Genomic DNA, 21,739 nt, shown 5'->3' with positions numbered 1-21,739 from the left:
AGAAGTCAAGTACTTCAATACAGAAAAAAAGAGGAAAATCATCGTGTACCTCTGGTAGTGACCTACAACCCACAGCTTGAAATACTCAGAAAAATGGCAAAGAAACTTCACCATATCCTACACAAGGATGACCGGTTAAAAACACTATTCAAAGACCCCCCTTGCTATGTTACAGACAACCTCCCAATCTAAGAAACATCATTATCCGAAGTTCAATGCCCTCTGATTCACCAAGATGAACATATCCTTGCAATGGGAGAAGATGCAAAACCTGCATTCATATAGAGACCAAAGACAAAATCCAAATTCCCAACACACAGCAGGACTATAATATCCCAGGGACATTCACATGTTCCTCTTCCAATGTGGTGTATTTAATTCTATGCAATATATGTCCTGTGGGTGGCCTGTATGTTGGAGAAACAGGACAGAGACTGAGAGCAAGGATGAGGTCTCATCGTCATACAATTACAGACAAAAAAACCCATTTACCTGTGGCTAAACATTTCTGTGGTCCAGGACACAACATAGGCAATATGAAAGTTGTCATTTTAAAAGGCAATTTTAAATCACAGACGCATCGGAGAGTGTGGGAGCATAAATTCATTACTATCTTTGATTCTATTCACACAGGACTCAATTTGTCAGAAGGTTTTATGACCCATTACCATATCTGAGCTATCTACTCCAAGTAGCCCTTTGATCTTCAGAACTTTTCATACTACCTATCTGATCTTACCTAATTAAGGATTCTCTCTTCAAGCTCATTGTTTGTTTATTGAAATGTTGTGCTTTAAACTGTATATAAATAAGGTTTCTTCAAATATTTTGTCATATCAGCCTGATGAAGGGACATAAGCAGTCCCGAAAGCTTGCTTTGTAACAACATTCACTATTATTTGTTAGCCATTAAAAGGTATCATACCCACAAGATTCCTATTTTGTTTCTCTCACTGAGAGCACTTTATATATTTTTTTGGAGCAGATAAATAACCCAAGGAAATGTGGTCAGAGACCTGCATTACAATACTTGGCACGTAATAGAAGAGGAGGAAGAAGCAGCAGATGCAATTGATGGGGCAGCTTATGGTTGTAGTGTTCCACTAGTCCACATTTTAGTGCAGTGGGATTCCCAGAGTAACACATGTTGATTGTGCATGTTAAGGTTCATACATTTAGTAGTCAAATTATTGCACTTTTTCCTTCTACGCAGGTTTCTTGCAAAGTTGGCCAATTATGTGAGTTGGCTCATCCTTTGCAGTGCCAAAAAAGGCCCAGGCTAGGCAAACCTTGCCACCCCTTAAAGTGGAAGACCTGCGAATGCAGCTTGTCTCAGTTGTGGCTGAGAATGCATTGCTCATTGTGTGCTTATGTGTTCACGCCAACTGGGATCTACCACCTCATCATCATCATCCTCTGTGTTTTCACATTTTTTGCCCTTAGAATCACCCTCCACCTCTTCCTGCCCAGACAGCACACTACAGTCTGCATGACCCTCATGTATCTGAGTCTCATCAGGATCATCTCCCCCCAGGAGTTAGTGTCTGGTGATGAGGGTCAAGATGCTTCTAAGACCCTACTTCTTCTTGCCCCGGATCTAAGCTAAAGAAATTTGGGGCAGATTTCCTCCTCTTGACTCTGTGAAGCTTTTGAATACACTTCTGATGCCCATGGTTTAGAATGTGTGAACAGCTCTTCAGACTCACCCATCTGTGGTTCCCTACAGTTAGTTGTACAGTTGGAGAGTTGTGGGGGAGGGGGAGCAAGGGTAATTAGAGTGCCACCTCTATGGACTGTACTGGGTGTGATGTTGAGGTGGAGGAAGAGGAGGATTGACCACTGGAAGCTGCGCTTGCCATCTACTCAAGCACATGTTCTTTCTGGGCCTCATAAACAAGGTGCACCACTGTGCATCTGCCAAAGAAAAGTAGCACAGTAGCCCATCCAGTAACAGAAGTTGTCAGTTGTCTTTGTATAGAATATGACGTTGTTGGTTCACTAGTGCTTTCAGAAACTTTACCATCTATCCCATGTACACCTTGAACACCAAGCCTAATCCCCCTTCCACCATGACCTCGCTTTTTCCCAGTCATATGAGGGGTGTTCATTTAAAATTTATCCTGACCGACTTCCTGTAGACTGAGAGCAATGAAACTTGGCACAGTTTTAAGTACTTCTCTACATGTGCCACCTAGGGATACAAACTTCTCCCATCGATTTAAGCAACTGTAAACACCTTGCTTGCAGAAGTCAGCAAGTTGCTCCAAAAGCCACATTGTGACTGTGTAAATCATAGTCTCATCATCTGGAAAATGCTTGCCCTTCAAAAATAACTTCATCGTTGGAATGAGGTGGAAGTCCGATGGTGCAAGGTCGGATGAAAAAGAGGGATGTGGTAGAATTTCAAAGACAAAGGAGCATGCTTCCATTTGGGCAATGTGTGAGTTGTAAACTTGTACATTATCTTGCAGAAGTCACACACCTTTGGTGAGCATGTCATGTCTCTTGGTTTTGATGACTTCCCACAATTTCCGCAGCAGTGAAGCATAGTATGCCTCAGTAATCATGGTACCCATTGCTAGGAAATCCATTAATACTACTCTGTGCTGGTTAAAAATTACTGTGAGCATGACCTTGCCTGCCAAAAGTTGGACATGTGTCTCCTTTGGAGGAGGTGAGTCATGATGCTTACATTGTATCAATGGGACTTTAGTCTCAGGATCATAGTGATGGACCCAGCTTTCATCCTATGTGATTAGTCTGTTGAAAAAGTCCTCCTGGATTCCATGGCACATCTGCAATATAGCCTGAGAGCATTCGACTCATTCTTGCTTCTAGAAAGGTGTGAGCAGCTGGAGAATGCAGCAAGCGGATACCTTATGAATGTGAAGATGGTCTTGGATGATTTTTTCCATGGATCCACATTAGTCTTGATATTTTGGGCTAGGTGGTTTATGATTATGTGGCAATTTTCTAAAATGGTGATCTCCACTTGCTGGATGGTGTGTTCATCAACAGCAGAGTGGGGTCATGCTGGAATTGGAGCTGTTTGCACCAAAGTCCACTTTTGAATTGACAATGCCAGTTCTTGACTACATCATATGAAGAGAAATCATCACCATAAACCTCTTTCATCTCATCAAATATCTCCTTTGGTGTGAGGCCTTTCAAGTAAATGAACTTGATGATTGCTCTGTATTCCACTGGGTCCATTATCAAACCTCACACCACTTCAGCACCTGCAAAATCAAGACCGTTATCAGTTGCAAATTGGCACGAAACGTATATAGACTTATAACATTACACATGTGCAGTTTCAGCTTCCTATGATAAATAGAAGTGGATCAGGGGAAAACTTTAATGAATGCCCCTCATAGTGTGGTAGTAGCACGGCATTGTAAACCAAAATAAAATTTCAGCTCATCCCTGAGATGTAATCCTGGTCTGTCATGGAGCACGATATCATCCCTGCTGCACAGCACCTGGAACAATGAGGAAATGGAGGTGGATCCAGCTCAACACACTGGGCAATTAATTAAAATTCAATAATCCTTATTGGCAAATCCTTTTAAAACTTGCAGAAAATACAAAAAGTGGACATCTCAGATGACAAAGCATATACTATAGGGTGGTGTGTATAAGGAATATTGCCATATGTGATTCGAGTGAAAAACTCTTGAACGCTGGCTTTAATGAATGCCCCTCATACTGTGGTAGTAGCACAGTATTAGCAACAAAAAATTAGATTTTAAACTCTGCAACAGTTCTGCAAAAAGCTGAATTTCAGCGTTAGTAAATGACATGGTGTAATATGACTTGCTGAATCGAGTTATTCCCAGAAGAAAGAATTGTTTGAGTGTGGATTACGCCTATATGATAAAGAAGATATCCTCCAAACAATTTTAAAATTAGATCTTCCTTACTGTATGACGTTAGTAACAAAAATTTGTTTGGGCCTGTGGATGACACCTGTATAACATATATTAGACACTATAAAGAATTTCAAACCGAGATCTCCTCTTTTGTAAAATGTTAGTAACAGAAGAAATGTTTTTTTGTTTTTGTTGGATGAGCACTGTATAAAATAAACTATATGCTACAAACAATTTCAAAGTGAGAGCTCCCCTACTGTATGACGCTAGTAACACAAAAAAAATTTTTTGGCCTGTGGATGAGACCTGTATAACAGATTAGATGCTACAATTTCAAAGGGAGATGTACCCTACCGTTTGCCGTTAGTAACAAAATAATTTTTTTGGCCTGTGGATGAGGCCTGTATAACATTGACTAGATACTACAAACAATTTCAAAGTGAGGTCTACCCTACTGTATGACGCAAGTAACAGAAGAATTTTTTTTGGCCTGTGGATGAGACTTGTATAACAGATTAGATACTACAATTTCAAAGGAAGATGTACCCTACTGTTTGTCATTAGTAACACACAAAAAAATTGGGCCTGTGGATGATGCCTGTATAAAATTGACTAGATGCTACAAACTATTTCAAAGTGAGCTCTACCCAACTGTATGACATTAGTAACAGAAGAATTTTTTTTTGCCTGTGAATGAGACCTGCATAACATTGACTAGATGCTACAAAAAATTTCAAAGGGAGATCTCCCCTACTGAAGAACATTTAGTAACAGAATAATTTTTTTGGCCTGTGGATGAAGCCTGCATAACACTGACTAGATGTTACAAACAATTTCAAACTGTGATCTCCCCTACTGTAGCATGTTAGTAACAGAAGAATATTTTTTGGCCTGTGGATGAGGCCTCTATAACATAGACTAGATGCTACAAACAATTTCAAAGTGAGATCTACACTACTGTATGACATTAGTAATAGAAGAAGTTTTTTGGCCTGTGGATGAGGCCTGCATAACATTGACTAGATCCTACAAACAATTTCAAAATAAGATCTCCCCTACTGTAGAATATTAGTAACAGAAGAATATTTTTTTGCCTGTGAATGAGGCCTGTATAACATTGACTAAATGTTACAAAAAATTTGAAAGTAAGATGTCCCCTACTGTATGGCATTTGTAACAGAACAAATATTTTTGACCTGCGGATGTGGCCTGTATAACATAGACTAGATATTTTAAACCATTTCAAAGTGAAATCTCCATAACTGAAGAAGGTTAGTAACAGAAGAAATGTCTTTTTTTTGGATGAAGTCTGTAAAAAATAGACTAGAAGCTACAAACAATTTCAAAGTGAGATCTCCCCTACTGCATGACGTTAGTAACCAAATAAATTTTTTGAGCCAGGGGATGAGGCCTGTATAACATACAGTAGATTCTACTAACAATTTCAAAATGAGAGCTCCCCTACTGTACAAAATTAGTAATGGAAGAATTGTTTTTTTTTTGAGTGGGTGACGCCTGTATAACATAGAAGATATGCTCCAAATAATTTCAAAATTGGATTTAGCCTGCTGCATCATGTTTGTAAACCCCCCAATTTTTTTGTTTATGTGCAACAGCTCTGTACACACAACAATTTTACTACCTCAAAATAAAAACATGAGATATGGTAGGTTGTATCACGACATTTGAAGCAATGCACAACTCACTTGAATGAAATGTGCCCTGCTTTCTTTGTTTGTGGACCTCAATTATTGCACACAAAGAAAAATCTGCTGGAAAATCGATTTCACAGCCACACAGGACAATTGATAGCTTTACTATCATACTAATAAACAACTGCCTTGCTATCTAGCTAAAATCCAGCTAGAAACAGTGCCAGCACTAGGAGCAGTCTCTCTGCGCGGTTACAGTGTCAAAATGGTGCTAAAACAAGATGTCCACTCTTTTTATGGAGAAGGACATGTGATTTCAGTGATTTCAGCAGCCAATTACACAAACCGTTATGTCAGGACATTGTGGATGTTTCCTGTGCACTGATTAGCTAGCCACAATGTGCACACATAAAGTTAGAAGAAAAAAAAATTACTGTTACAAGCACGCCGCTCCTCTGAGCTCTCCCCACCCCCTACCATCATCAAACATGTGCCCCCTGCTCATCATACATCTCAATTATCGTAGCCAAAGTGCTGAAAATACTTTAGTGGCAATGCAAATATTTTCCCGCACTTTTTATCAAATGTTTCCAATTTTTTCCTGTTTTATACAATGCTGCTCGTTTTTCTAATCTCGAATCCAAATGTGTCATATGTGTGCCAAATTTATGTTTGGCGATTGTTTTTCTAACAAATTCCCTTATCAGTGCTTATAAATACTGATGTAAAACACTGAACAAATGCTGAGCATGTGAATGTGATCTTTATATTAGAGTATCTTTCCAGGTGATCTATATATATGCTTTTCTATACACGATTTTATTCCTCAATTTATTTTGGCTAGTCACATAGGATTGTTATATATCCATATTGGTGAGTGTTCTTTTTAAACTATTTTATGATAGAGGATGGTACACAATTTTCAAGTACGTTTTTCGTTTTTTTCATCTATATATGTTGCTTGTTTGCATTTGCAATGAATTGCAATGTGCGTGTAGCAAATGAAAGATATGTTTTCTATATATTTTTGGATGTCTTATGCTTTCTTACTCTTGGGTTTTTGGACATAGTTGACCATAACTCACTTATTACCTTTGCTGGTGACTGCTCACCCTTATGTTTTTCATAGTTCATATTGAGCTATATCTATATAGGCTATGAGGGTTGTATTTAGACTTGAATTATGTTGTGTAAAATGAGACAAATGACTCTCTGCCACATTGACCACATTACAAAATGTCATAGTTTTACAAATGTGTCCATTATCTTTTGTTCAACATATCCTGGAGTTTGGAGCAACATTACAAGCTTTTGCAAAACTATATTATTCTGTGTTGCTCTGCCTTAGGGCTCATACTCACTTGCAAGAGACTCGCATTATTCTCGTGCGAGTCTCTAGCATGAAAACCTGGCACTGCTGCCGGCACTTGGACAGGAGCATATGGCTACATAGAAATACATGTAGTCGCAAGCTCCGGTCTGAGTGCCGGCGGTAGTGGCAGGTTTTCATGGGAGAGACTTGCACGCAAGTGAGTATAAACCCTTAGGTCATGTTCTCACATTCAGTATTTGTCCAGTATCTTAAATAAATGTTTGTAAGCCAAAACCAGGATTGAGTGAAAAATCCAGAAGTGGTGATGTTTTTCTATTATACTTTTCCTCTGATTGTTCCATTCCTAATTTCGGCTTACAAATACTGATGTAAAATACTGACCAAATACTGAATGTGTGATCATGGCATTGGAGTGTAAATGATTTATGGATATGTGTGTGACCGCTTAGTGGTTGCAATGTGGTTTGCATCTTGTCAAATTTTGCTAGAATATTTTATGGCATTAAGCTTGCTCTGTGAGAAATTGAAATTATTTGCTAAATTCAATAAACAGGGTAAAGATGGGTACATTTGTAAATGTCAAAGTATAGATTTTGCACAATACCAAAAAACTTGATTTTATATCTTGGTTCATGATACGACATTTTTCAAATTTTCAAGGTTCAGTAAAGGATTATTATGCTGTGGGTTTAAGTATATATTTGGCAAAGACCTCTGCACCAATTCATTATGACTGGAGTTGTACATGTCAGTCTTATTAAATGAGACTACTGGAATAAGATGCTCCTAATTCACTTGCCATGCATGTCACTTAATAAATTAAGTGCATCGCCTGGCAGAAATATACTCGTCAGGAATTGGATTAACATTACTAGAGTAAGTAAAGCCACTAAAGTGCTGTAACTCTTCATGAATTAGATGGGCTGGCTTAAGCCATGCACCATGTCTCCAATGTTTCAATCATTTATGCAGACCTGGATGGGACTGGCATGAAAACACTAGAAGCTGCAATTTTTTGCACAACTTCTAAGTCACATCAAAAATTTGCTATGTTTGAAGGTGATTTCCTAAAGAAAACATTAATAAATTGAGGCCATTTATTAAATATTCACACAGTAAATGGCATATACAGTATTCAAAGTTGATGAAGTATATTTTACTCCTCACAGAAGTCTTGCTGATATATCTACCAGAATAAGGTGTATTTTTTTCTACATTTCTAAATGCATAAAAGTAAAGATGGTGTAAAAATATTGAATTAATAAAAGACAAGCTGGATCCATATGAAAAATTTGTAGACTGCAGAAATAATAAGCCTCCTTTGAATGACTTACAATGCTTAATGGATGCTGAGTTTATTTGAAAAAAAAAATTGCTAGACTTGAGAAAAAGATTGGTTCCAAGTGAGCCAACATGTGGTTTGTCGTTTTGTTGAATCATACACGACAATAATAATCTACTCTATAGTTAAAAAAAACATACAATGGCTTCTGTTGATTTGATGTGCATCTTTTCTTTCATTTTATCTAGGCTGAAACACCCTATAGCATAATGATCCACATACTTATACTTATTATGGAATTTAAGTGTTCAAGTTCCCATCCTGGTGTATAGACCTATATTCTGCTGCCTATTATATGTGTATAGGAAAAAGGGATGTCTCAGTAAAAGTGGTTAATCCTTTTGACTAGTATTGCTCCTCGCCATTCTCCTGAGTGGCCCCATGATACTGAATATGGATAATGTTCGGTGGTCTTCTCCTTTATCTTGGCCCTGGATATCATTATCATGTTTCTGAATACTGCTTGTCTAACTTAGATTTTAACTTGACCTTTAACACCAATGATAGCCAAGTAACATAGCTGTAATTTTGTTTAATTGTGTTGAGAAATTAAGTGTCACAGAAGATATTGTGAACACTGGAATATTATTTGGACCTTTTGGTCCGCTACTTCTTCCCTATGCCAAAAGTGAGGTAAACTTAAACAGAGTGTACAATATCCAGTAGAGGACATTGCACAATATTGGAAACACTATCTGAGTTTAAGAAATTTATGGACTTACTAGGGGATAGGGATGCATTGTAAGATCAATGTGAGTCCAACTCCCCCTTTAATCAGCTGATTTCTGCTCTTGCAGTGGCCATATAGAAGCAACTATGGATTGGAACATTGTAAGTCCATGAATTGTTCACTTCCTGCTGCCTAATAATGTAGTTTATCTCCCATTTAAATTAATGGGAGATAAACAACAGTATTTGGCAGAAGACACTAAACAGTGTAGGGACCGCCAAAGTTTTGCTCAGTCCTTTTGCTAGATCCGGCCGAAGCAGAAATCAGCTGATCATTGGGATGTCAGATCTTGGTCCTCCATCAATCTTATATTTGTGATCTATTCTATGAATATGCTTGAACAGGGGTAGGAAACTTAAAACAATGATCAAAGAGTCCCATATAGAGTAGAAAGTATATAACATCTTTGTTAAATAGTAGAACAAGCAAATGTGGACAAACAGCATGCACAAAAACACACAAGATATGTGCATTAGACACACAGGACAAGGAGCGACCATATTCTACAATACTGAAGTATTAATGATGAATCATATATTGCAAAGTAAGGACATATAGGGGTACTTATGAAAATCAGATGGTATGGTGTCAGATGATATATGTAGAACTAGGTATCAGCAATCACCAAAGAAGAAGTGATTTAGGGTAGATGGCCTTGAGGTAACAGCCCAAACATTACGTCCAAAGGTGAAACCATGATAATGAATGTACCTGAAAAGTAACACCAGCAGGGGCTCACAAAGTCTTGCTTCAGCTCCAATGCGCATTTCACATGCAAACCTTTGTCATATTTATGACATGTATGACGATCGGTCCTGATTTATTCCTGTACTTAAATTATCATTTCCTATGATATATTATTGTCATGACATGATGGGGTGGTTCTGGCTCCACCCTGGTCAGGTCAGGGTAAAGTCTGCCTGCCTCTCTTTGGTTCTGGAGTGGCTATTTAATGCTGGTAGTTCCTGTGTTCAGTGCCGGTGATACTTCCGCCTATTCGGTTCGAGGTCACAGACCCAGGTTACTCTGTATCATTGTTTCTCTACATGTGTCTGTTAGCTGTGGATGACCCGGTTTGCTCTCCTGACTATTGTCTCTGTCTTTCTGCTTCTTACTGATTCATCCCTATTGGTTATCTGACCCCTTGGCTTGCCTTTGTTTACTCATCTGTCTTGTCCTTGGTTACCTCGTTCCCTTCTGGCTTCTATCCCATGGCTTTGCTCTCTGACTATGCTATTGGTTTTGTCCTTTGTATTCTGTGCCCTCGGCCAGCTCCCTGTCCTTGTGCGGTGCAGATCCACCCCCTGTGGTCACGTGACCGGCTAAGCTCAGATCCTGTATGCATTTTGCTTCTTGGTCTCCGCACACTCTGTCTATTGGCGCAGCTCCCCTGTTAGCATCCCCCAGGCTTAACCCCAATGACACTGTCCCCGTATCACTAAAATTAATGCAGTACATATTTGTATGTACCGTCTAACTATGCTAATCCCTTTCATGAGCTATTTTTATTTCTATGAATAGGCTGAAAATGTCATATTTCCAGAGACCCGTTTAATGCTGATTCATTAAAAAGAATAGTGACTTCTTCCATATTATCTATTGAAAAATAAAGCCAAGGAAATTTAAAAATAACTGGAAAAGTTTAAACTAGACTGGTGTATTGTATGTACTGTATTTTTAAACATCATGCAAGTAAAGTAAGCTTCATGCAACCTTCCGGTTGCATGAAATTGTAATATGTCACCAATACATTTCTGGAGGCTCCTCTGTACCTGCCTGTAAATTCAATCTTATATGAAGACTTGCAGACTTTTGGAAAAAATCAAGGCATACTCCTTTAGATGTTGCATTATGGAAGCATTATTCTGTTTCATTCTTTAATAGAGTACTATTAGAAGCCACAGAGGGTTTCAGAGTTTCCATCTTCATTGCATGTAGAAGCAAGACAGCGTGTGCATTGATTACATAAATATATGCAATAACAATGTGGTGGGAGCATTGCACATTGTATACAGATTATAAATGATTTCATGGTAAAATTATTAAGAAATGCCTACTACTGAATATTTTATAGGTTTTTGCATTAATAAAAGCATCTATTGGTTAGGCTAAAAATTATTCAGCCCAAGAGGTGCACATTACTGTGAACAAGTAATATGCTACTGATCCTCCAGCACAGGATGAATAAGGTAATATTACCAAATCAGTAGTCAGCACAGAACTTGCAGAATTAGCATAGAAACAGAACACATTGAAAATAAGTGAGCTTCTGCAGCTAGTTGATCAATCATGTGTACAGTGTTTTTCCATTTGGTGTCTCTTTCCGGTGAATGAACAGATGCAAAACTATTCAATGAACAGGCTGGCATTTTTCTTTAATAATCAAATACATAATTAAAAATAGGAAATGTTTATTTCTAAAAAAAATAAACCAGACAAAGAATATTGTCTTTTATTTTAGTAGCTTTAGTAGCTAAAAAGGTGAAAACAAATATATCTGAGCGTGATATAAAAATGCATTGCATTATTAATCACTATAACAATTTTATCTGTGAATATACTGTATTCCAAACATTTTAAGTAAATCAGTCAGTAGATTTCTCAATACAAACTGCATAAAATATTAGAAAGATCTGGTGTCACTAGAACATCTTGATCCGAGTTGCTGAATAATCCTCAAATTAAAATGAGTGTTTTATGAGTATATTAAAATGCTCCATTTATTCATAGTCAGAAAAACTTTCACAATTATTCTGACATCAATTGATTTCAAAACTAACTACACAAGCCTTATCAGGTTTTAGTATTATTGCATGCAGTTTGCATTGTGAAATTTGGTGACAGATCCACAGAAAAAGTCCACAAGGGTAAAATATCACAAACACAAACTAGTCCATTTATATATTATAAATCCGCAAACCAAATGAGTGACCAAAACCATATGCACATCAGTCATGTGATTCATGATTTTATAGCATGTAAAATTCACAATGCTGTTCCTTTGATATTTTGACCTTTTGGAAAATAAAGGAGCATGTTCGTGTAAGGTGGACGAGGCGTTACCAATGTCTCCCCTTGAAGACAAGTGTGTTGTTGCATTGTATTTGGGTGTGCACTGTGTTTAATATATGCATTATTAGCAACAGAGTTGTGTTCTGCCCAGCAATAGTTTATAAAGACAGGTAGATTTAATGGTTGGGATTAGCCCATTGAGGGAGGGGATCAAGTGCCGCTGGCACTCAGATCGGAACGTGTGGCCGCATAGCAATACATGCAGCTGCACGCTCCGCTCCTGAGTGCCGGAGGCAGTGCCGGGTATTGGCATGCGAGACTCGTCTGAGATTCTCGCATGTGTAATTCCGGCCTTAGAAGGAATGAGAGATTTTCTGGAGATGAGGTCTGGGGCAGGAAGACTAGCTGAATGCTATGGAGGTACAAAGAGGACAAAGAGTGCCCAATTCAGTAGTTCCAAGGTATCATCGCTTAGAGAAGTTAAATAATGTCCATAGTGCCAAAAGTAGCTCCCTTTAGAGGAATAGGATGTGTAACCATGGGTTGAAAAACAGGATCCTTGTTTACTGCTTGGCTTTACTGTAGTTGGAGATGAGGGAAGCTCTCGAAATGCTGTGCTGGGTGGTGGTGAAGCTAGATAGAAAGGCTAATGGACAAACAGCAGAGCAAGCTCAGTTTTGTATTGTCCGGTGACATCAAGCCCATGGATTACGAATGGAGAGGCGTCAATAAGACACCTATCCATTACTAATCCAATAGTGATATGCTAAGTAACTACACAGCCAGAATAAACTCTTTTAATTTAAATAATCACACAGACTCCTTTATTAAATCTTTATTAACCATACTTACTGAATGCCTAATCCCCGAAGCCCTCATCTCTTGCAACAAAAATAAAATAATAAACCAACATAAATACTCCCTGTCCAACGTAGTCCATTTACAGAGTATCACATGATGATCTCACGTGTATAACAGTCACATCAGGGAAGAAGAGGGAAGCATTCCCTTGAAACGCGTCGGTACTGTGCCTCCCATGCACCCGTCCTAACCCCAGTGTGATGTTATACTAGCTCTGTCCCCTAGTCACGCCGCCTCCCCTAGCGTCGCTTCCGGCCAGAGTGCGCGGGGCACCGGCAGTCTTCACGTGTCGTACGGGCAGCAGCGGCTCTTCCGCTGCACACCAGCGCTAGCACCCAGCCTGCCTCACTGAGCACCAGCAATTGCAACATTCAGTCTAAAAGCCGCCTTCAAAGTGGAACAGAAGGCAGCAACCTTTGCATATGCAATTTACTCCATGTACCTCAACTGGCAAGCATCTTAATTTCGCTACTACATCACCAGTTTACTTGGAGCAGGATCCCTGATCGGTTCAGTATACCAAACAGTTTAAGGCATTTAAGCGGATTTATTTACACCTTTATCAACGTGAATTACCACGAATACCGTTTTCAACTCTCTGACTGCCTGACGGTGTGATTTTTCTCATAATCTAAAGTGAGTAACTAGTAAACGGATTTTCTTCTTTTTTTACATCTCAGTATAGTGCGGTGAATTTATTTATTTATCAGTATGTTTTCTAACAGGCATCGGCACAGAGCCTGTTATTCACCTGCTGCATCTGGGATTATTTGACCTCTTGTTTCTCAAGAGGACTTGCGCCAGTGTGCTAAATACCTACTGGATTATTATTTTATTTTTGTTGCAGGAGACACGGACATAGGGGATTATGTGTTTGGTGAGTATGAATTTTATTTTTGCTTTACAATTGAACACAGTCGCCGGATGATGGGACTACTGTCCCATAGTGAAGAGTGAACATTCTCACCACTATTTGTTACTCGCCCGAGTATCGCTGTACTTGCAGTACTCGATGAGCTTGAGCATTTCCGGGATTATTCGGCAGTAGCTTGGGTCCCCGCCCTGCATGTTTGGTGCTCTTTAGAGTGCCAATCAACATACAGGGATTGTCTACCATGCACTGTAATGCCACAGCCATCTTTGTTGTGGTATTACAGTGATTGGTTGGCTACACAGCATCATCACGCCTATATCAGACCTGGCGCCGCCCTGCTCAGCGCAGTCGCCTCTGGAATCAGACAGCGTAGGGAGAGTTGCTGCTGAGATAGGGAGAGATTTGTGCTTTTATTAGTGTGGGTATACCATTGCTGAATCTACATATCAAGCTAAACCGACAGTCTTTCTGTGGGCTTCAAATTGTGGCATTTCAGGCCTCCATTCCACTGTATTTGCAGTCTGTTAACCTAGTTCTATAGACTATTTGGGGGTAAAAAATAAAAAATACAGGCAACATATTGAACAGTATGGTATCTCCATTAGATGCCTGATTTATCTGTGGGCTACAAATAGAGGCATTTCAGGCCTACATTCACCTTTTTTTTTGCTGTGTCTTCCCCTAGATTTATAGACTGCTTTGGGGTAAAAAATAAAAAAAATACAGGCAACATATTGAACAGTGTGGTATCTCCATTAGACACCTCTTCTCTCTGTGGGCTGAAAATAGTGTCATTTGAGGGCTCCATTCAACTGTTTTTGCTGTGTCTTACCCTAATTCTATACTGTATTTTTCTGTAAAAAAAACAAAACAAAATACAGGCCACATATTGAACAGTGTGGTATCTCCGTCAGACGCCTGATCTAACTGTGGGCTACAAATTGTTGAATTTCAGCCGTACATTCACCTTTTTTTGCTGTGTCTTACACTAGTTCTATAGACTAGAGATGAGCGACTTTGCCTTTTTTCGGGTCGAGTCAGATTTCATGAAACTCGACTTTCGCAAAAGTCGGGTCGAACGAAATCGGCCGATTATCGTGAAAAGTCGAAGGCCGACTGAAACACGAAACCCAATGCAAGTCAATGGGGAAGAAAAGTCGGCAGTGAGTGGAGGACAGAAAACACACCTACAGTGCCTATTTTAATGCCAAAAACATCAATTCTTATTACTTAAGCTTGTCAACCTTAATTTACTTTATAATAATAGTTAGGCAATGAAAACTGGGGGTTATTTGGCTAAAGTTGTGGGGGTGTAGGGCTGGCTCCAGATTTTCGTGGGCCCAGGGCCAAAGAGTGTCACTGGGCTCCTTTAACACATGCCACAATTCATGATCCTCTGATACGGCAGAGAAATAGCAGTATAGTACAATGAAAAATACTTCAATTCTTACATGACATGACTGATATCCATTTTAAATTCTCCAATAGCTCAAAAAATGGACAGTCTATTACTCCATACAGTATTATGGCCACCGCATAGTGCGCTATACTGAGTAATGAGGCCCATATATTTCTCCATACAGAATCATTGGTCCCATATAATGTTCGATACAGTATATGATGAGCTCCACATAATGCTACAGTATATGTTGGTCCCCATGGATGAAGCTCCACTGTCTTATGGGCCCAAATAATGCTCCATATATAATGGGCCCCGTATCTAATGCTCCAGTGTATACTGGGCCCTGTAAATGCTGCTCCAGTGTCTGATGCCCACCTTTGGAATGCTCCATTGTATGGTGGGCCCCATATATCATTCTCCAGAGTATAGTGCTCCCCAAAAATTGCTCTCAACCTTTAAAACAATTAATTAAGTCTCCTCGCTAGGGAATCCCTGTACTAGTCGGGACTCCTCATCGTCCCCATCTTTCATCTCTCTGCACTTGGACTGTTTAGGCAGAGGGCGTACAGACATGATATCATCGCGCTCTCTGACCAGAATGTCACTGGCAGGAAACGCGGAAGACGTCACGGTGGTGGAGCAGGGACAGGTAAGTATTTCAACTTTGCAAGTGCTGTGATCCTGAGCAAGCAGGGGGGGCCCACTCCTTGGCGACGGCACTGGCACAGGGCCCCTCATAGTACAGCGGTGTGTCTGACGGCGAGTGGGCTCCCACCGGCAGAGACACTTTTGCGTACTATGAGGGGCCCTGTGCCAGTGCCGTCGCCCATGAGTATGCCCCCCCACCTGCTCAAGGACCCTGCACTTTTATCTGCACCTTCCTCTTTGTCACCGTGTAAGGTGGTATAGTATGCAGGAAGGGGAACCTGAGTTTCATCAGGGTCAGATTCTGGCTCAGTACACTACGAGGACAATGTAGTGCTCTGAGTGAATGTACCAGCAGAAAATCTAGCAGTGGCTGCGCATCAGTGCACTCCATGTCCGATTCATCTTGGACTGGGGAATTCACGATTTGACTTGATAACCCAGGCATGGTATATGAAAATAGCTCCATGGAGTAATCTGTAGTGTGGCCTACCGCATCCTTTACTTTTGGTAGGGGTGAAGGACACAAGGAAAGGGGCTGTTCCTGACCAGGAGCCTCCACTGACGACTCAGTGCTTTTATTTTTTCAAACTTCAGAAGAGGAGGCGATAGAGCTGGAGGCTGTGTCAGCAATGTAAGCCAAAACTTGTTCCTGAAGCTCCCGCTTTAAAAGCGGTTTACCTACTCCCAGAAAAGGGAGCCTTCGAGGCCTTGTGGAGCCAGACGATGACGCAGGCTCAACACCTCCTGCCTTAGGTGCTATTGTGCTTTTGCCAGTACCAGCAGATGCACCCCCACCCCCACCACCATCAGTACCAGCTGGCAACCCCCACCCACTTCCACGGCCTCTTCCACCATACTTCCTCATTTTTGGAAAAATGTACCCAAAATACCACCAGCTATATGGTACTGTAAAACAAGGTACAAGGTGTATATAGTATAGGGGAGAATTTGAATCTCCCTAGAGATTTTAGGAGGCTGAAGTATTATCTCAGGCCCAATATAGATTACACCTCAATTTTACAGGCTGAAATTGGCTGGTGTATGACAAAGTACAAGGTGTATATAGTATTGGGGAGAATTTGAATCTCCCTAGAGATTTTAGGAGGCTGACAATGATGCTCTCAGTCCAAGTATGGCAGCAGGCAGCCTAATAAGCCGGACTGCTGCACACAAAAGTGTGGAAAAATGAACGCTTGGTAACTGCAGAAAAAAGGAAGAAAAGTATTTTTGCCTTTAAAAAAGCAGTTTGCACAGCAGTGTGTAAACAGCAATGCAGCTATCAGGGAGCCTTATAAGGCAGCCTAATAACCAACAGAGCTGATGCACAAAAAATATAGCCTCCCCTGTCACTGCACACAAACTGTTGTTTTGTACAGTGGAAATCGCTACCAGCAGAAGCAGTTTTTTGGTTCTTGTTCCCTGCCTAACGCTCTCCCTTATTCAGAATCAGCAGCTGCAACCTCTCCCTAATGCTAATATCGACATAAGAAAGATGGCGGTCGCGTGCATGCCATTTTATAGTCCCTGTGACGCCACACAAAGCAAGCCAATCACTTGCATGCCCTTCTTAAAGATGGTGGTGACCGATGCCAATGTCATCACGTTGCCCACAGTGTGCGACCTCCATCATTGGCTGAAAAAGGTCACTGGAAGCATGATTTGAATCGAGACTTTGGCGCTCTGGTCGCCGACCTCGTGGCTGACCTCACGCTATGGTCGGGTTTCGTTTCAAGAAACCCGACTTCAGCGAAAGTCGGCGACTTATGAATTTGACCGACCCGTTTCGCTCAACTCTACTATAGACTATTTTGGGGTAAAAAATAAAAAATTACAGGCCACATATTGAACAGTGTGGTATCGCCGTCAGATGTCTGATCTATCTGTGGGCTACAAATTGTTGAATTTCAGCCCTACATTCAACTTTTTTTGCTGTGTCTTACACTTGTTCTATGTAATATTTTGGGGTAAACAAAAAATACAGGCCACATATTGAACTATCTCCATGAGATCCCTGATCTATCTGTGGGCTGAAAATAGTGTACTTTGAGGGCTCCATTCAACTGTTTTTGCTGTCTTACCCTAATTCTATACAGTATTTTGTTCTATAAAAAACAAGATACAGGCCGCATATTGAACAGTGTGGTATCTCTGTCAGATGCCTGATCTATCTGTGGGCTACAAATTGGGGCATTTCAGGTCTTCATTACAGATTATTTGCTGTGTCTTACCCTAGTTATTGACACCAGTTTGATAACAAAAAATACATTTTTACCTACATTCCAGATATTTTAAAGGGAATCTGTCACCCCTTTTTTGGCCTATAAGCTACGGCCATCGCCATCAGGGGCTTATCTACAGCATTCTGTAATGCTTTAGGTAAGTCCCCAATGTAACCTGAAAGAGAAAAAAAACAAGTCAGATTATACTCACCGGGGGGTGGGGGTGGGTGCGATGGGTGTCGCGGTCCGGTCCGGCGCTTCCTATCTTCTAGAGATGACATCCTCCTTCTTTAGTAAGAAGGAGGACGTCATCGCTAGAAGATGGGAGGTACCGGACCAGACCACGACACCCATCGGACCAGACCAGAACCCCGAGTGAGTATAATCTAACTTGTTTTTCTTATCTTTCAGGTTATATTGGGGGCTTATCTACAGCATTACAGAATGCTGTAGATAAGCCCCTGATGGCAGTGGCTGCATCTTTTAGGCCAAAAATGGGGTGACATTTTCCCTTTAGGTAAGCCCCCAATGTAACCTGAAAGAGAAGAAAAACTAGTCAGATTAAACTCACCTGGGGGCAGGGGTGGGTGCAATGGGTGTCGTAGTCCAGTCCGGCGCCTCCCATCTTCTAGAGATGATGTCCTCCTTCTTTCTTCTGCGCGGCAGAAGTAAGGAGGAGGACATCATCGCTAGAAGATGGGAGGCACCGGACTGGACCGCGTCACCCATCGGACCACACCGTAACCCCGAGTGAGTATAATCTAACTTGTTTTTCTTATCTTTCAGGTTACATTGGAGGCTTATCTACAGCATTACAGAATGCTGTAGATAAGCCCCTGATGGCGGTGGCCGCATCTTATAGGCCAAAAATGGGGTGACAGATTCCCTTTAAAGTGTGGTTTTCCCGCACACAGATCACATGAAAGTTCGCTCCCAATTCAGCCATTTGTAGTGAACATGGAAAATATTGTAGTCCATTTAAAATGGACACGGTGTCTAGCAAGGGATGGGGGAAGTGGACGTGTTGGTGCATGGAGAGGCCGAGGACAAGGCCGTGGGCAAGCTGAAATTGTGCCCCAACAAACAACGACATCTTCTCACATGACCTTCCTGTCCAAATTCATAGAGGAGCGCACAGCAGCACTATTGAAACCAAAGCAGTGTCAAAAGGTTATTGGTTGGATAGCGAATAATGCCTACAGTCACTTTTCCACCACCACCAGCACCCTGTCTTCCACACGAGCAAGTATGAGTAGCCGTGAGTCTGGACCGCATATTCCTCACCCTGATCTTCCTTCCTCCCGTCATGCTGAGTGCCCGGAGACAACTTATCTCACACTTGGACACTCCGAAGAGCTGTTCACTTTCCCATTTAAATATTTGGGTCTCTCACCCGGTCCACTTGAAAAGGGGCAAGATGAGATCAGATGTAGCAATGCCCAGATATTTGAGCAGTCAAGTTCACACTAAGGCAATGGTGGGAATGTGTCACAACAGGTGGACAATGATGAGACATAATTGCTAGAAAGTCAGGAGGACCAGGGTGTGGAAGTGGAGGCTGAGGAGGTGGATGATATACTAACTGACCCAACTTGGCAGGAGGACATGCAGAGCGAGGACAGCAGCACACATGTGGAGGGAGACATAGTACACCAACAGGCAGGAAGAAGCAGTGTGGTGTCTGCAGACAGAAGGTGGGAAACTGTTCCTCATTACACCAACACGAAGGAAGTTGGCAGTACAACTGTTAGTTCTTCCTGAGTCTGGTTGTTTTTTAAAGACTCTGCCAATAACCCCAAACAAGCCATTTGCACCACCTGCCATGCCCACGCCTGCAGGGGTAGCAATGATCAGGCACATAGCACCTGACTTTGTGGGCCAAACACCAGGCTCCAGGAACAGTGGGTGAAAACACTGCTTCATCCACTGTTGTCCGTGCAAGCAAATCCCATGTTCACGTTGCATTGAAAGAGGCCTCCTGCCCTGCAACTGTCATTGTCCACACTCAACTACCACCATCATCAAGCATGTCCACATCCTTGTCCCAGCGCATGCTTCAGTTGTCCATACCCCAGTCATTGGAACGCAAGCATAAATACGCAGCAAACGCCCCACAGACCACAGTACTAAATTCACACATTTCTCGTCTGCTTGCACTCTAAATGTTGCCTTTTATGCTCATGGATATGGAAGCTTTCTACTGCCTGATGGTGACTGGCCATCCCAAGGTACTCGGTCCCCAGCCGCCACTATTTTTCCCAGTGTGCCATCCCAGCATTACACAAGCACGTGTCCTACAACATTACCCATGCCCTGAAAAATGCTGTTACTGTTAAAGTCCACCTAACCATGGACACGTGGACAAGTGCTTGTGGGCAGGGATGCTATATCTCGCTCATGGCACACTGGGTTAATATAGTGGAAGCCGGGACCCAGAGGGACCTTGGGATGGAACATGCCCTCCCAATGCTGAGAATTGCGGGCCCTACGTCAATAAGGTTTGCCCCCACAGTCTACAGCTCCTGCACCTCTTCCTCCTCCTCCTTCTCCTCCTCCTCTTCAGCCTCCATCTCTGAAATGACTACATCAGTCACAAGAGGGAAGCACTGCAGCACTTCCTCAGCCAAGTATCAACATGCTGTACTGATGCTAATATGCTTAGATGACAAACCGCACAATGCTGAAGCCTTATGGACAGCTCTGAAAGAGAAAGCAGATGTGTGGCTGACACCGCTGAACCTACTGCCAGACATGGTTGTGTGTGACACTGGCCGGTACCTAGTGGCGGCTCTGAGGTGAAGCGAGCTCACACATGTACCATGCCTGGCCCATGTGCTTTACCTTGTTGTTCAACGGTTTCTCAAAACCTACCCGGAGCTGCTGGATCTGCTTGTCAAAGTACTCCACCTATGTGCCAATTTTAGAAAGTCATCTCCAGCTTCCACCACCCTTGCCATGCTTCAGCAGTGTTTGCAGATTCTGGCTCAACGACTGGTGTGTGATGTCCGCACATGTTGGAACTCAGCACTGCACATGTTGGAAAGTATTTTTGAGCAGAAGAGGGCAGTTGTTGACTACCAGCATCAACAAAGCCGTCAGTATTCAGTTCAGACTCCACATATAAGACCTCAGGAGTGGAAATGGATGTCAGAAATACAGTATGTACCATCATACAAAACTTTGAGTCCACCAAGATGGTGACTTTACTGGTTGGTGATATTTCTAGACCCATGCTACAGGGAGAGCTTTCAATCTCTTTTTCCAGAGGCAGACAGGTGTACTAAAATGTTGCAGTACCAGAAGGCCCTTGTTGTGCAATTATTAAAAAAATTCCCATCTGAAAACACTGGCGGCAGAGGTCACAGTTTGCTGGACAACCATGGAGTACAGGCGAGAGAGACTCAACTCCAATCCAGCATAGGTAGGGGAACACTCGCAAAGCTCTGGGAGAGTTTTTTTCAGACCCTACCATCGCAGTGGCCCTGAGACATTTGGTAATCTCACAAGGAGTGCAAAGTTTTGGAAGATGGTGAGGGAGTACCTTGTTGACCTTACCAATGTCCTCTAATATTCCTGTGTGCTTTTTAATTATTGGGTCTCAAAACTGGACAAGTAGCATGAACTGGCTCTCTGCGCCTTGGAGATCCTGGCCTGTCTTGCCTCTAGCGTTTTGTCAAAGCACGTCTTTAGTGCCACTGGTGGAATTATAACTGATAAGCGCATCCGCCTGTCAACTGAAAAAGCTGACAGGCTGACTCTTATAAAAATGAACAAGGGCTGGATTGGGCCAGACT

This window comes from Dendrobates tinctorius, unplaced genomic scaffold (assembly GCF_039654945.1).
Source record: "Dendrobates tinctorius isolate UK_male_01 unplaced genomic scaffold, ASM3965494v1 ptg000133l, whole genome shotgun sequence".
Lineage (NCBI taxonomy): Eukaryota > Metazoa > Chordata > Amphibia > Anura > Dendrobatidae > Dendrobates > Dendrobates tinctorius.
Note: the sequence above shows the minus strand (reverse complement) of the source record.